This window comes from Gymnoscopelus braueri (genome assembly GCF_963280865.1).
Source record: "Gymnoscopelus braueri genome assembly, chromosome: 9".
NCBI classification, from domain to species: Eukaryota; Metazoa; Chordata; class Actinopteri; order Myctophiformes; family Myctophidae; genus Gymnoscopelus; species Gymnoscopelus braueri.
This window is the reverse complement of record NC_137610.1, coordinates 6,716,268-6,729,617: the sequence shown is the minus strand read 5'-3', so window position 1 is coordinate 6,729,617 and position 13,350 is coordinate 6,716,268. Positions and strand designations below refer to the sequence as shown.

General features: G+C 41.1%; 1 protein-coding gene across 1 annotated transcript in view; it reads right to left on the bottom strand.

Moving 5' to 3' along the window:
* Positions 1–1,567: 1,567 nt before the first annotated feature.
* The window catches only part of LOC308091241 (protein Wnt-7b), a 180,180-nt gene continuing 168,397 nt past the window's right edge, over positions 1,568–13,350 (bottom strand). The window contains exon 5 of the transcript XR_013933686.1: positions 1,568–1,698. The gene's annotated coding sequence lies outside the window, so the exon portion shown is untranslated. The remainder of the gene's footprint in view (positions 1,699–13,350) is intronic.

Here is a 13,350-nt window from a genome sequence, read left to right as displayed (position 1 = left end):
TTAGTACCAAAGAAGTTTTACTCTGGGAAGGTGAAATCAGAATTCTCCATTCATTGCACTGAACCAAGTATATATATTTGTAGGCCAAAGACATTTTGTAATGGTCAAGGTTTCTTTATACCTGCCCTATAATCTGTGTGTGTGTGTGCGTGCGCGTGCGTGTGCGTGTGCGTGTGTGTGCGTGTGCGTGTGCGTGTGCGTGTGTGTAATCTGTGTGTGTGTATATATATATATATATATATATATATATATATATATATATATATATATATATATATATATATATATATATATATATATATATATATATATATATGCATATACATACACACACACACACACATACATATATATATATATATATATATATATATATATATATATATATATATATATATATATATATACACACCGTATATCTAGGTGTGCCCTGGGCTCTTTTGGCTATGCCAGGTGTGCCTTGGCAACAAAAAGGTTGGGAAACACTGCAGTACAGTATCTATATTATAACAGAAATACCCAAACTTCACTTTCTGTAATGACTTAATAAGTTTGAAGGGTACGGGGTACGGTTCTTATTTATTTTTTTTCTCTGAATTGTTCCCGGTCACCTCTGGCCCAACACAGAATGAAAACATCTCCAGACGTATCAGTAAGCAGAGAACTGTGAAAGCCTGGCAACGTAAAACTAGGGTCGCAGAATACAAAATTGCATGCCAATTTATTTTTATTAGTTACACAATTCCTCAGAATTGTGTTACACGGACCAGGAACGCCAAACCTCATATGTCAAAACTGTTACTTTTCATGATTCAAATAAAAAAAAAACAGCATATCTAAAAGCCCAAAAAGCGTTGCTTTGTGCCGCATTTCGAGCTTGTAGATATGGTACTTTTGATACTTGCGTGCCAGTGGTGGAAAGTAACTAAGTACATTTACTTAAGTACTGTACTTAACTACAACTTTGAGGTATTTGTACTTTACTTGAGCATTTCATTTTCCAATTTCCATTTTTTTCCACCACTGCGTGACGCTAGTATGATCAAGTAGAGCGTACATTTATGTGAAAAAAAACACCACAAAAAGTTAAAGAGGTTTCCGCCACGACAGCGGCGCTAATGTTTTGTGGAGGAGTGTTTGGGTACAGTAGCTGTCAACCACAGGAAAAGCAAGGCGGATACACTTTCCAACGCTTGTCCTGAGATATTCCCAAACTTTCCTGCTGCTCATTGTATTGTCTATGTTGGCGCAGCCTAAGCCACCTGGCCAGTGGTGGAAAAAGTACTCAAATTCTTTACTTAAGTAAAAGTACCAATACTGCAATATGGAAATACTCTGTTACAAGTAAAAGTCCAGAATTCAAAATGTACTTGAGTAAAAGTACAAAAGTATTATCATCAACATGTACTTAAAAGTACCAAAAGTAAAAGTACTAAAATATTTGAAAATAGCAGATCTACAGTACAAGCTCTGAGCTTGTAGATCGGCTATTTTCAAATAGCCTATGTACTGTATAAAATAGGGCTAAAGTGGTTAATGTATGTTTCATAATGTAATCATTTATATCTGAAAAGTAACTAGTAACTAAAGTTTTCAAATAATTGTAGGGGAGTAAAAGTACAATATTTGCCTCTGAGATGTAGTGGAGTAGAAGTAAAAGTATTGGAAATTGGAAATACTCAAGTAAAGTACAAATACCTCAAAATTGTACTTAAGTACAGTACTTAAGTAAATGTACTTAGTTACTTTCCACCACTGCTCATTGTATTGTCTATGTTGGCGCAGCCTAAGACACCTGGCCAGTTGGTAACCTAAAACAAACCGTAAAAAAAAAAAAAAAGTATTTTCAAATTCAATTTGGCCCGGGTCAGCTCACCAGAGACACTGTGGGGAGAGTGGGAATAAGGCTATATTTACTCCCCTGCTTCCAGCTGGGAGCTCTCTGAGACAGGAGGAACCATCTCCTCTATACCCGCTGGTTGCAAAGTAACTAAGTACATTTACTCAAGTAGCTACTATAGTTAAAGTGGCACTGTATAAATGTATACATTTCCTTTGACCCATTAAGGCCAGGAACGCATCTGTGTCATTTTTAGATTTCTTTGGGCTATTGAAAAATAGCAGATATACAAGCTCATATGAGCTTGTAGATGTGCTATTTTTGAAAAATCTTGAAAATGTGTGCAAATCTTTGAATATATATATACATATATATATATATTTTGAAAGCGAACATTTGTAACTCAAATCTTTGCTTCTGGGGGATTCTACAAATGTCTTCTGAATCCTAACAGTTTAAAAAAAAAAAAGGATGTTGCTATATTATCAGTGGTTCTCAAACGTTTTCATGTCAAGGACCCCCAAAATGATATGTATTTGGCCGCGGCCCCCCATCTCAAAATATGTTGTTCCAGGGACCCCCGCAAAAGTACAAATCGGAGTTAAAAATGTTACATACATACATTGAAAGATTTGCAAAAAAAAAAGCAGATACAAGCTCATAGCGTGGCACTCGGTGCCGCGCTATGAACTTGTATATCTGTTATTTTTTTATAGCTAAAGAAATCTAAAAATGACACACAGCTGCGGTCTTTATGGGTTAATGAATAAAATGTAATGTTGTCCAATCTGTATGGTAGAGTATGTTAATACAATATAACTTATACAATTGGGATGGTTATATTTTGTCTCCCTGCTCTTCTATTGAGACATTTAGATCGTGTCAAAGGTCATATCTCACCTAGATACAGGATATGACACGCTTTTTGACCTGATGGTCAAGATTCAATTTATCCCCTGAGCAAGCAGGCAGGCTCTATTACTGTAGCTCAATGGTAAGAATGTCAGCACACCAGGTTTAAATCCGGGGTAGAAGAGGAAAGTATAGTGCGAATAAAAAATTATTATGCTTTATGCGTCTACACCACTTCATCTCAGAGGCAGATATCGTGCTACAATTATTTGAAAACTTCAGTTAGGCTAACAGTTATTTTGTAGATTTAATATTATTATTACAAAACATGTCGAAAAAGTCGAAAAAAAATCTGAATGCATTCAGTTTTACTCAAGAAAAAAAATTCACTGGCAATAGAGTATTTCTACAATATGGTATTGCTACTTTTACTGAAGTAAAAATAAAAAAGGGAGTACTTCTTCTTCCACCACTGTTTGCCACAGGGAAGGTGTCACGCTTTAAAAGGCGAGGTGCGGGCACACAGCTAGCACATTCCTAGCGTGGCACAGCCAGCCAGCCCAGCCTGTACCGCGGCCCGCGGCCAGGCTGGGGCTGGTGGAAGCACTGAGCAGCATGCAGCATGCAGCAGCCACCCAGCCACCATCCACCCTGCCTTAGGGCTCGGCCCCCGTGCGGTGCAGGCGCGGTGCGGTGGAGGATGGGTGCTGCTGGATGTGGGGAGAGAGCATCAGGGAGTGGGTCTGCCCCGCTGCTATAGTCGGGGTATAAACAGAAAGTGTGACTCACCCAGTGTGGGTCCCATAGCAGAATGCCACCCCGCCACCACAAGACAGATAAGTTCTGCTGCAACACTGTCTGTATACGGCCACAGAGGATGATGTAACAGGCAACCGGATCTCCCTCTGCCCTAAGCTTCCATTCCTCTTTCCATTCCGTTCCCCTTCACTTTTCCCTTCTTTACAACAGTGGTTCTCACAACTTTTTCGTGCTCCAAGGACCCCCGAATTGATATGTATGTAGGCCGCGGACCCCCGACCTGAAAATATGTTGTGCCAGGGACCCCCAGAAGCAAAGATTCGTGTCAAAAATATTCGACTTTTAAAAATATATATTCAAAGATTTGGCACACGTTTTCACGATTTTTCAAAAATAGCAGATCTACAAGCTCATAGCGCGGCACTCGGTGCCGCGCTATGAGCTTGTAGATCTGCTATTTTTGAATAGCCAAAGTATAAAATATGGATAAAGGGGTTCAAATGATTGTGACGCTGTATTAACTCATTTTGCTGCGGACCCCCTGGTACCCCCTCAAGGACCCCTGGGGGTCCCCGGACCCCAGTTTGAGAACCAATGCTTTACAATGTTACAATTTGTTGCTGTCGGGCAGAAACCTCTCACCTCCGTATTCTAACTTTTTGTGTATTTTCATTAATTAACGCCCAGCCTGATCATACTACAGCGTCACACAAAAGCATCAAAAGTAACTGGATTCAAATTCATAAATGGCAAGAGTAGCAGATCTACAAACTCGAAACGCGTTTGAGCTTGTAGATCTGCTACTCTTGCCATTTATGAATTTGAATCCAGTTTTGGACAGTTTTGGAGGTTTCCACCCGACAGAGACGAATAGCAAGACGCTCTTATACCCAGAACCACTTTATAGTCGTTGTTGTCGGGTGGAATTTCCAAAACTGTTCCTTTTATTGTTATTATTTACAATATATATATATATATATATATATATATATATATATATATATATATATATATATATATATATATTAATCATGAAAATGACAAGCTTGTGAGCTTGTAATTTATTTTTGTATCTTTACTAATTTTGTGCGACACTCTTGTATGATGAGGTAGGGCGTTATTTTAAGAATAACAGATAATAGACAGATAAGTCTGTTGACACTGTCTGACAACCACAGAAGATGATGTAACATGAATTGGATCTCCCAGCCCTAAGCTTTCATTCCATTGCCCTTTCCCTTTATAATGTTGCAATTACAATGTAGGCATGTAGCAACGCTTTCTTATCCAGAGACACTTACAAGTGCAAGATCCAGAGTAAAAATGGCATAAAGTCTACAGTCCAGAGACTCTAAAACAGTGGTTCTCAAACGTTTTCGTGTCAAGGACCACCTAAAATTATGTATTTGGCCGCGGACCCCCATCTCACAATATAAATATTTTGTTCCAGGGACCCCCCAACCCGAAGCAAAGATTTGAGTTACAAATGCTCGCTTTAAAAAATGAGTATCTCTACTCTACTTAGTTTTTGGTTTATTCCGATGCCAATAATTTGATGACCGCCGGCGTCTCCGCAAGTCTCCTACTGGCTGATGACCGGGTCATCAAATTATTGGCTTAGGAATGCAACAAAAACAAAAAAAAACTCCATGAATTCAAGACTTCATGGGGTTTGTAATTAATTATTAAAATATGCCATTTTTTGGGTGAACTACTCCTTTAAGTATAAGTACCCCTGGTGGTCCCCTGGACCCGACGTTGAGAACCAGTTGCCCGAAAACAACACGTTATCTAAATAACATGCTTATTGCTTTTTGTGGTCAGGGGCAAAAAAATAATATGTCTATTTAAATAACCATGACATAATGTGAAAGTATAACCAACAAAAGTATGCAGTGTATCTGCAAAGTGTCCTAATCTGCTCTGCGGCGCTCACTCCTGCACACTGTCATCTTTGCAACGGGGCGCTGGCTCGCCGCTGTAAGATGGCGAGCCAGCCAGACTGTTGCAAGGAGCACGTCTAGACTTGGGTCAGAGTTTCTCCTCCACATTACACCTCTTAGTCACCTCCTCCTCCTCCTCCTCCTCCTCCTCCTCACTAGGCTGACTGACATGCTCCGTCCTTCTCCTCGCCACCCAGACGTTTAACCATCACCCTGCCCTTCTAGTGATTGTTTTCTCATCTGCCCATGGGCAGACATGATGACACGGCTGTGTGTTCACTCCATCCTGTTTTTTCCCTTTCAGCGGGCATCCCAGATGTGATGCTCGGTAGCAGCGCTGCAGTGTGGTGTGGTGGAGACGCCGGTGGTTTTACCTTCAGAGCAGTGTTCCATTTTGTCCACTGAAACTGTTCCCAATTAAACTTTTTTGGCTCGAGACCCAAAATCTGGTGTCTTCCCCGCCCCTGGGACCCGAACTTACAAACATACTGTACAGTATATTATGAATCACTCAAGCCCCATTGCAGAAATAGTGAAAATAGCCGAACTGCAAGCTCATAATGTGTCGCAATGTGATGGTTTGTGAGCTTGTAAATCGGCTAGATTTAGCACTTTTTTTTAATGTATATATATTTTTTGAACATTTCTGAAACTAAAAAAAAATGAATTATTATATATTTTTATTTTATTTTATTTCCAAAAAATGTTTTTTTTTGTTTAATAGTGAACATTGCTGACCTACAAGCTCATAATGCATTCCAATGCGGTGGTTTGTGAGCTGCAATATTAATGAAAACAAAAGTGATTCATAATCACTTTTGTTTTCATTAATATTGCAGCTCACCCCTCTGCTTTTCTACAGACAGACAGACAGACAGACAGACAGACAGACAGACAGACAGACAGACAGACAGACAGACAGACAGACAGACAGACAGACAGACAGACAGACAGACAGACAGACAGACAGGGGTGGTGTGGTGTGGTGTGGTGTGGTGCGTTCAGCAGCAGAACTCACATTACCTTCATGCTTAGCATTCATCGGCATCAACGTAGTGCAGGAATGTGTTTCACGGCATGGGCCCAGTCTTGGCTCATTGCACTTCAGATTTCACACCACCATAGCTACTAGAATAAACATTCTGCACAAAGGGGGAAAAACATGCTCCTGGAATTCCCATGGGAAAAAAAGAAAAAAACATGGACCCACTTCTAGTGGTATAAAGTGTTCCTCCTTTACTTCATGAGTCCCACAGGGGCAGTCAGGGCTGTACAGTAAGAAAGACCCAGTTTGGTCATTTCAGTGTTGATTTTGACAGCAAATGTTTATGTACTTTTAGTGGGCCACCCATGCAAACTCAATCACATGACTATTTGGATCAAATCTGAAGGAGTATACAGTTTTACATAAGTCGGCCACCTGGTGGCGCTATAAAAGGCAGATGTGAAAAGTGAAGGGCAAAGGTTTTTCCTTGGCCTCTAGGGAGAGCGCACACAAAGTTTTACACAGATCGGTGCAGTTATACTGTAGGTAAAGACGGGGTGCCGTGATTTTCAGTGAATTCCCCCCCCCCTAAAACATAATCATCAAGTATTATGGTTATACTAGGAGGAAGATTTTTTTCAAAAAAGTGTACAGAAATTGTTAAAATTATGTTTTTATGTGGACACGCCTCCAGTTCATTAAGTATACCTGGTTCTCACCTTAGCACCTCCTCCACCACCTTAGCACCTCCTAGTCCCTCCTCCTCATGCCCACACCTGTTGTGTTATGATAATGAGGGGGAGGGTATGTTTTTACTATGTCACTAAAGCGCTGTTTTTCTATTGGCACGCTTGACCCTCAAGGTTTCAGCCTCCAGGTAGAAACTCAAAATAGTCAGAGAAGACATAAAACACCATAAAAACACTTAATGAAGTTCTATCAACCTCATAGACACATGAAAAACAGAAAAAGTGCAAAACCATGGCACCACCTCTTTAAAGAGCCACCATGAGGCTGATTTGGAGAATTGGCATTTCTTTCTCAGCCTAGTGAGAATTTACGTGCAAAAATTCACAGAAATCGCATGCTGTTCATGATTTGAGGCATTTTGTTCAAAACGGAGCACTCCTGCAAACTTTGTAGGCCAATCTTAGCCAATCAGGATGGAATATGAAAAATCTGAAAGACCCGTTTGGTTTAATGACTATAGAGAGACACTGTGTACCGATTTGTGTGTACTGCCATCAGTGTTGCCAGATTCTGTGAGAGAAACAAGCAACCAGGTCTAGGAAAACCAGCCCAAAAGAAGTGACTATGGGCCACATGAGCACTTTTACATCAGCTATTTGAAAATAGTAGATCTACAAGCTCACAACGCGTCACGATGCGACGCGTTGTGAGCTTGTAGATCGGCTATTTTCAAATAAAATCTTGCGGGGAAATTATAATAAGCAGATCTGGCAACCCTGACCGCCATGCCTTCGGCCTGGTGATAACATTTTTATAACCATAAAACAAAAAGGACCAGGTGTCTAATGCACATTCTACCCTCACAAGTATAGTAATACAATTAAACACGCACGTGCTCGCACACACACACACACACACACACACACACACACCCACCCACCCCCTGTGTGAAGCCTCTTAATGCCAGAGAGGGGAAAGTGATAATTATGTGTGTAAATTCTAGCTGTCCTGTCTTACAGCAGTGGTGTAAAGTAACTAAGTACATTCAATAGCCTAAGTATAAAATTGGGCTTAATTGTGTAATGTATGTTTTGAAATAATAAAGTAAATGACAACTTTAAGTTTTCAAATAATTGTAGTGGAGTAAAAAGTACAAGAGTTTAGTCTAAAGTATTGAGAAATGGAAAACAGCAAAACACTCAAGTAAAAATACATCAAAATTTTACTCAAGAACAATACTTGAGTGTAAATTATACTTAGTTACTTTCCACCACTGAGCGTGTGTGCGCACAAGTGTGTGTGTGTGTGTGTGCGTGTATGTGTGTGTGTGTGTGTGTGTGTGTGTGTGTGTGTGTGTGTGTGTGTGTGTGTGTGTGTGTGTGTGTGTGTGTGTGTGTGTGTGTGCGTGTGCGTGTGTGTGTGTGCTGCGCGTGCATGCCGTTCTGTGCGCCAGTGTTTTGGGGCGGCCTGTCAGCTTAAACAGCATTAGCAGCGGTATCACTCACCTCCTGGATAATTCATATTTTGGTTCAGGCGCCTCGTTTGTTTGTTTTGACAATTTGGTCGTGGGAAACACCGCAGTCTCACCGGCCCCCGTGGTGTTTGCCTTGTTCTACCTTTGTGTTGTGTGGAGTCAGTGCCACCTGTGCTGTGTGTAGCGTTGATTTTGACAGCACATTTTTTATTCAGTTTTAGTCATAGCCTTTTGAATCAAATTCCACTCAGTTTCAGTCATATTTTAGTCTTCTGAAATGTTTTACTGTTAGTCTAGTTTTAGTTGACTAAATATAAGATTATAGTCCACAGTTCTAAGTTAGAATCTACAGTTGATTTAGTATTTTGGCGGTGCCTTGATGGCGTCATAATGGCTGATTTTACACTTGGCTGCATGCTTAAAATAGCAGATCTACAAGCTCACAACGCGTCGCAGCGCGACGCGTTGTGAGCTTGTAGATCTGCTACTTTCAGAGCGCAAACACCTGAGCGCAACCAAGCCATGAAATGACTTGTCTTTTAGTTCTACTGGATCTCTCTTCTCCACTAGTCCCTCACTCGTTGTTATTTGTTCGAAATTGTCTTGATATATTTAGTCTTAGTTTTAGTCACCATAGCTTAGTTTTTATTTGGTTTTCGTCAGTGAAAAAAAGGTAGTCGACGAACATTTTTCGCCATAGTTTTAGTCGACAAAATCAACACTGGCTGTGTGTGTGTGTGTGTGTGTGTGTGTGTGTGTGTGTGTGTGTGTGTGTGCACCATATTGCGTTGTTACTGTATGCCGCTGCTATGAGCCACTAATGAGGGCAATGTCTTGTGAGGACCCCAAAAAATCGATCAGACGACTACAAAATCGATCAAACGACTGCAGTTGATTCAGAAAGCTGCTACGAGCCCTTATACCACCGCATGGAAAATGGCGACGCAGTCTCAGAAACACTGGCAACAGACTAGCTAAAAAGCTTCTTTCCCCGTACATACAATCAGGCACATGAACGATCTGACAAGAACGAAAATAAAATCAGGACAAAAGGAAGCGCTACCCCCCCCCCCCCCTCCTCCTTCTCCTGCCCTTTTCTTGCACTTTAATATGCTTGAACTGTTCCTACCTAAACTGCTGTATATAGAAGATACTGCATTATTGCAAAATGTAAGGTGGCAGCTACTGAAAAAACGAAATGCTGTTGGTGTATATAATATACCAAGCTCATATGCACATGTTCTCTTTTTCCCGCTCTTTTTTTTACTCTCTCTCTCTTTCTTTTTTTGATATTCTTTTGCTGTTTTATAATAGCAGATATACACGCTCATAGCGCGGCACTTGGTGCCACGCTATGAGCTTGTATATCTGCTATTTTTGAATAGCCAAAGTATAAAAGGTTTTAAGTGGTTAAAATTATTGTGACGCTATATTAACACATTTTGCTGGGGACCCCCTGGAACCCACCCCCAAGGACCAGTGGTGTCCCCGGTCCACTGGTTTGAAAACCACTGGTTTAGGGCTTGTTTCAGATATAAGAAGGGGGGGGGGGGGGCTCCTAGGATAAAATAATTGAACACTAGGGGTCACTAGTGTCGGGTCTGATTGACCCCAGTCCAGCAATAAGAACTTTTAACATCTTAACATATTTGCGTATAGCTTTATTGCACACTTTGAAATTCTCCCAATAAACGGACAAAGACAGGATAATAGATGCAGATCGCTGGCTTTTATATTCACTTCTGCAGATCCTGTTATGAGAAAACAATTTTTCTTTTAGACAATATAGTAATGCTGTAAGTATTTTGTGCCGCAACTGAAAGTCCCCCTTGAAGATCAACAGAGCGTGCAATAAAACAAAGGCTCGTACATGTCATCAGTAATTAAATTGTTTGAAGTTTGGTCATAGCCAATTAATTCATCAATTAAACGGGCAGCCGTCCTCCGTTTCATGTTTTTATGAAACACCCTATTAAAAGGGATTAAAAACCCAAATCTCTATATTAACCCTTTAAGACCGGGAATGCATCTGTGTGTCATTCGTTGGGCTATTCAAAAACAGCAGATCTACAAGCTCATAGCGCGGCACCGAGTGCCGCGCTATGAGCTTGTAGATCTGCTATTTTTTTAAAATCATGAAAATTTTTTTACTCAAATCTTTGCTTCTAGGGATTCTACAAATGTCTTCTAAATCCTAACAGTTAAAAAAAAACGTATGTTGCTATAATCAGTGGTTCTCAAACTGTTTCATGTCAAGGACCCCCAAAATTATATGTATTTGACCGCGGACCCCCATCTCAAAATATGTTGTTCCAGGGACCCCCCCAGAAGCAGAGATTTGATAAGATTTGCATACATTTTGAAGACTTTTCAAAAATGGCAGATCTACAGGCTCATAGCGCAGCTCTCAGTGAGCTTATCTGCTATTTTTGAATAGCCAAAGTATAAAATAATGGTTAAAGTGGTTACACAGATGCGTTCCCGGTTTCAATGGGTTAAGGCTCATTTATAGATGATTACAGCTATAGCGCATTCCTCTGAGATCTACGCAACAAAATCTGTCTAGTCACTCTGTGTCTCATTGGTGGGTCTATGGACAGTTCAGAAACCTGCCTACCGATGACATCATCGATGGGGATTCAATGCCAATCAAAACTACAGCCTCTCTTACTGGAAAGTTAGCATGCAGTGTTCTTAAATTAAAAGTTAGGGTATAAGTAAGTAATATTCTTTGGTTAAAAGAAAACGTTTTTGTTCAAAGGTTACTGTAAAGAGGTGGTGCCATTTTGCACTTTTTCAGTTTTTCATGTGTCTATGAGGTTGATAGAACTTCATTAAGCCCCCTGGTGGTGTTTTTATGGTCTTTTATGTCTTCTCTGACTATTTTGAGTTTCTACCTGGAGGCTGAAACCTTGAGGGTCAAACGTGCCAATAGAAAAATAGTCCTTTAGTGACATAGTAAAAACATGCCCTCCCCCTCATTATCATAACACAACAGGTGTGGGCATGAGGAGGAGGAGGAGGGACTAGGACAGGTGGGTGGTGCTAAGGCGGTGGAGGAGGTGCTAAGGTGAGAACCAGGTATACTTAATGAACTGGAGGCGTGTCCACATAAAAACATAATTTTAACAATTTCTGTACACTTTTTTGAAAAAAATCTTCCTCCTAGTATAACCATACACCATAATACCTGATGATTATGTTTTAGGGGGGGGGGGGGGGATCACTGAAAATCACGGCACCCCGTTTTTAAAGCACTATATTCTGAGATTAATCATTGTTTGTTGAGTGTTTGTTCAGTAACAGGGGTCTCCCTGTCTCTCCAGCTCTTTAACCGATTTAGACCTGAGGCCGATTCTAAAAACGCCTTCTAAGACCTAACCATAGTTTTCTGAAAACGTTCAAATTCTTACTAAAAATAAAAAATTAAAAATGATGTTACTATATTATAGCAACAGCTAATGAGACACAGAGGTGGCATCCGGATTGAAAGGTATAACAACGTATAGGTAGCAACAGGTCTCAATGGAAAAAAGTCCTTTTCAGGTTTCAATGTTGTGTCCCAGTTTCTTAGGTGATCACTTTCAATTTGACTTGTTTAATCTGTATTCTGTGCAAGTTCTCCTGACTGGATAACATAGGTATCTCGACCTCAAAATGCATTCTGTTTACTAAAGAGCAGTCCGAGACGGGGAGACTCCTGTTACTGAACAAATAGCAATGAGTACTACCAGAATATAGATTTACTGAACACTTACTTAAACAAAAAATATCACTTACCCTACCGTTAAGAAAAAAAAGGGGGATGGGGACAGTTTGAAATCTTGTTTGAAATGACCAAACCTGCCAACTCATGATGTCACAGGTAGGCAGGTTTCTGAACTGTCCACAGACACAACGGACACAAACGGTGACCAGTGTTGCCAGATTCTGTGAGAGAAACAAGCAACCAGGTCTAGGCAAACCAGCCCAAAAGAAGCGACTATGGGCCACATGAGCACTTTAACATATACATCAGCTATTTGAAAATAGCTGATCTACAAGCTCACAACGCGTCGCGATGCGACGCGTTGTGAGCTTGTAGATCGGCTATTTTCAAATAAAATCTTGCGGAGAAATTATAATAAGCAGATCTGGCAACCCTGACGGTGACACCTTTATAATGAGCATTAGTGAGGCCCGACTATATGAAGACAGATTGAAAGTGAGTGAAGCACCTCTTCTAGCACTGAAGTCTGAAGAAGAAGAAGAAGAGTGAGACCAATAGAAATTCCGTTCCACTGACCATGAGACAAATGTAGCTTCTGTCTGTCTGTCTGTCCTTCACCCCCTGCCCAGAGCGCCCCCCCCCCCCCCACTGTAAGACCACCGTGTGCTGATAAGGAGGGCAGCGAGCAAAGTGAGGTGGTCTGCACAATGGTAGGAATCTCATCTCATGGCCAGTTGGCATGCCCCCCCCCCCCCCCCCCCATACGCACGCACACAGGTCTATACTACCTCCCACATTATGTCCAGACAGAGTGGACCACACTATGTCTCTGTTTTCATCTACTTTTACTTAGCCATGCTGCGTCTCTCTCACTCTGTCTGTCTCTCTCTCTTCTCTCTCTCTCCATCTCTGTCTCCCTCTCTCTCTCACTCTCTCGCTCTGCCTGTCTTTCTGTCTCTCTCTCTCTTCTCTCTCTCCGTCTCCCTCCCTCTCTCACTCTCTCTGTCTTTGTCTCTCTCTCTCTTCTATCTGTCTCCCTCCCTCCCTCGCTCTGCCTGTCTCGTCCGTCCGTCCGTCCGTCCGTCCGTCCGTCCGTCC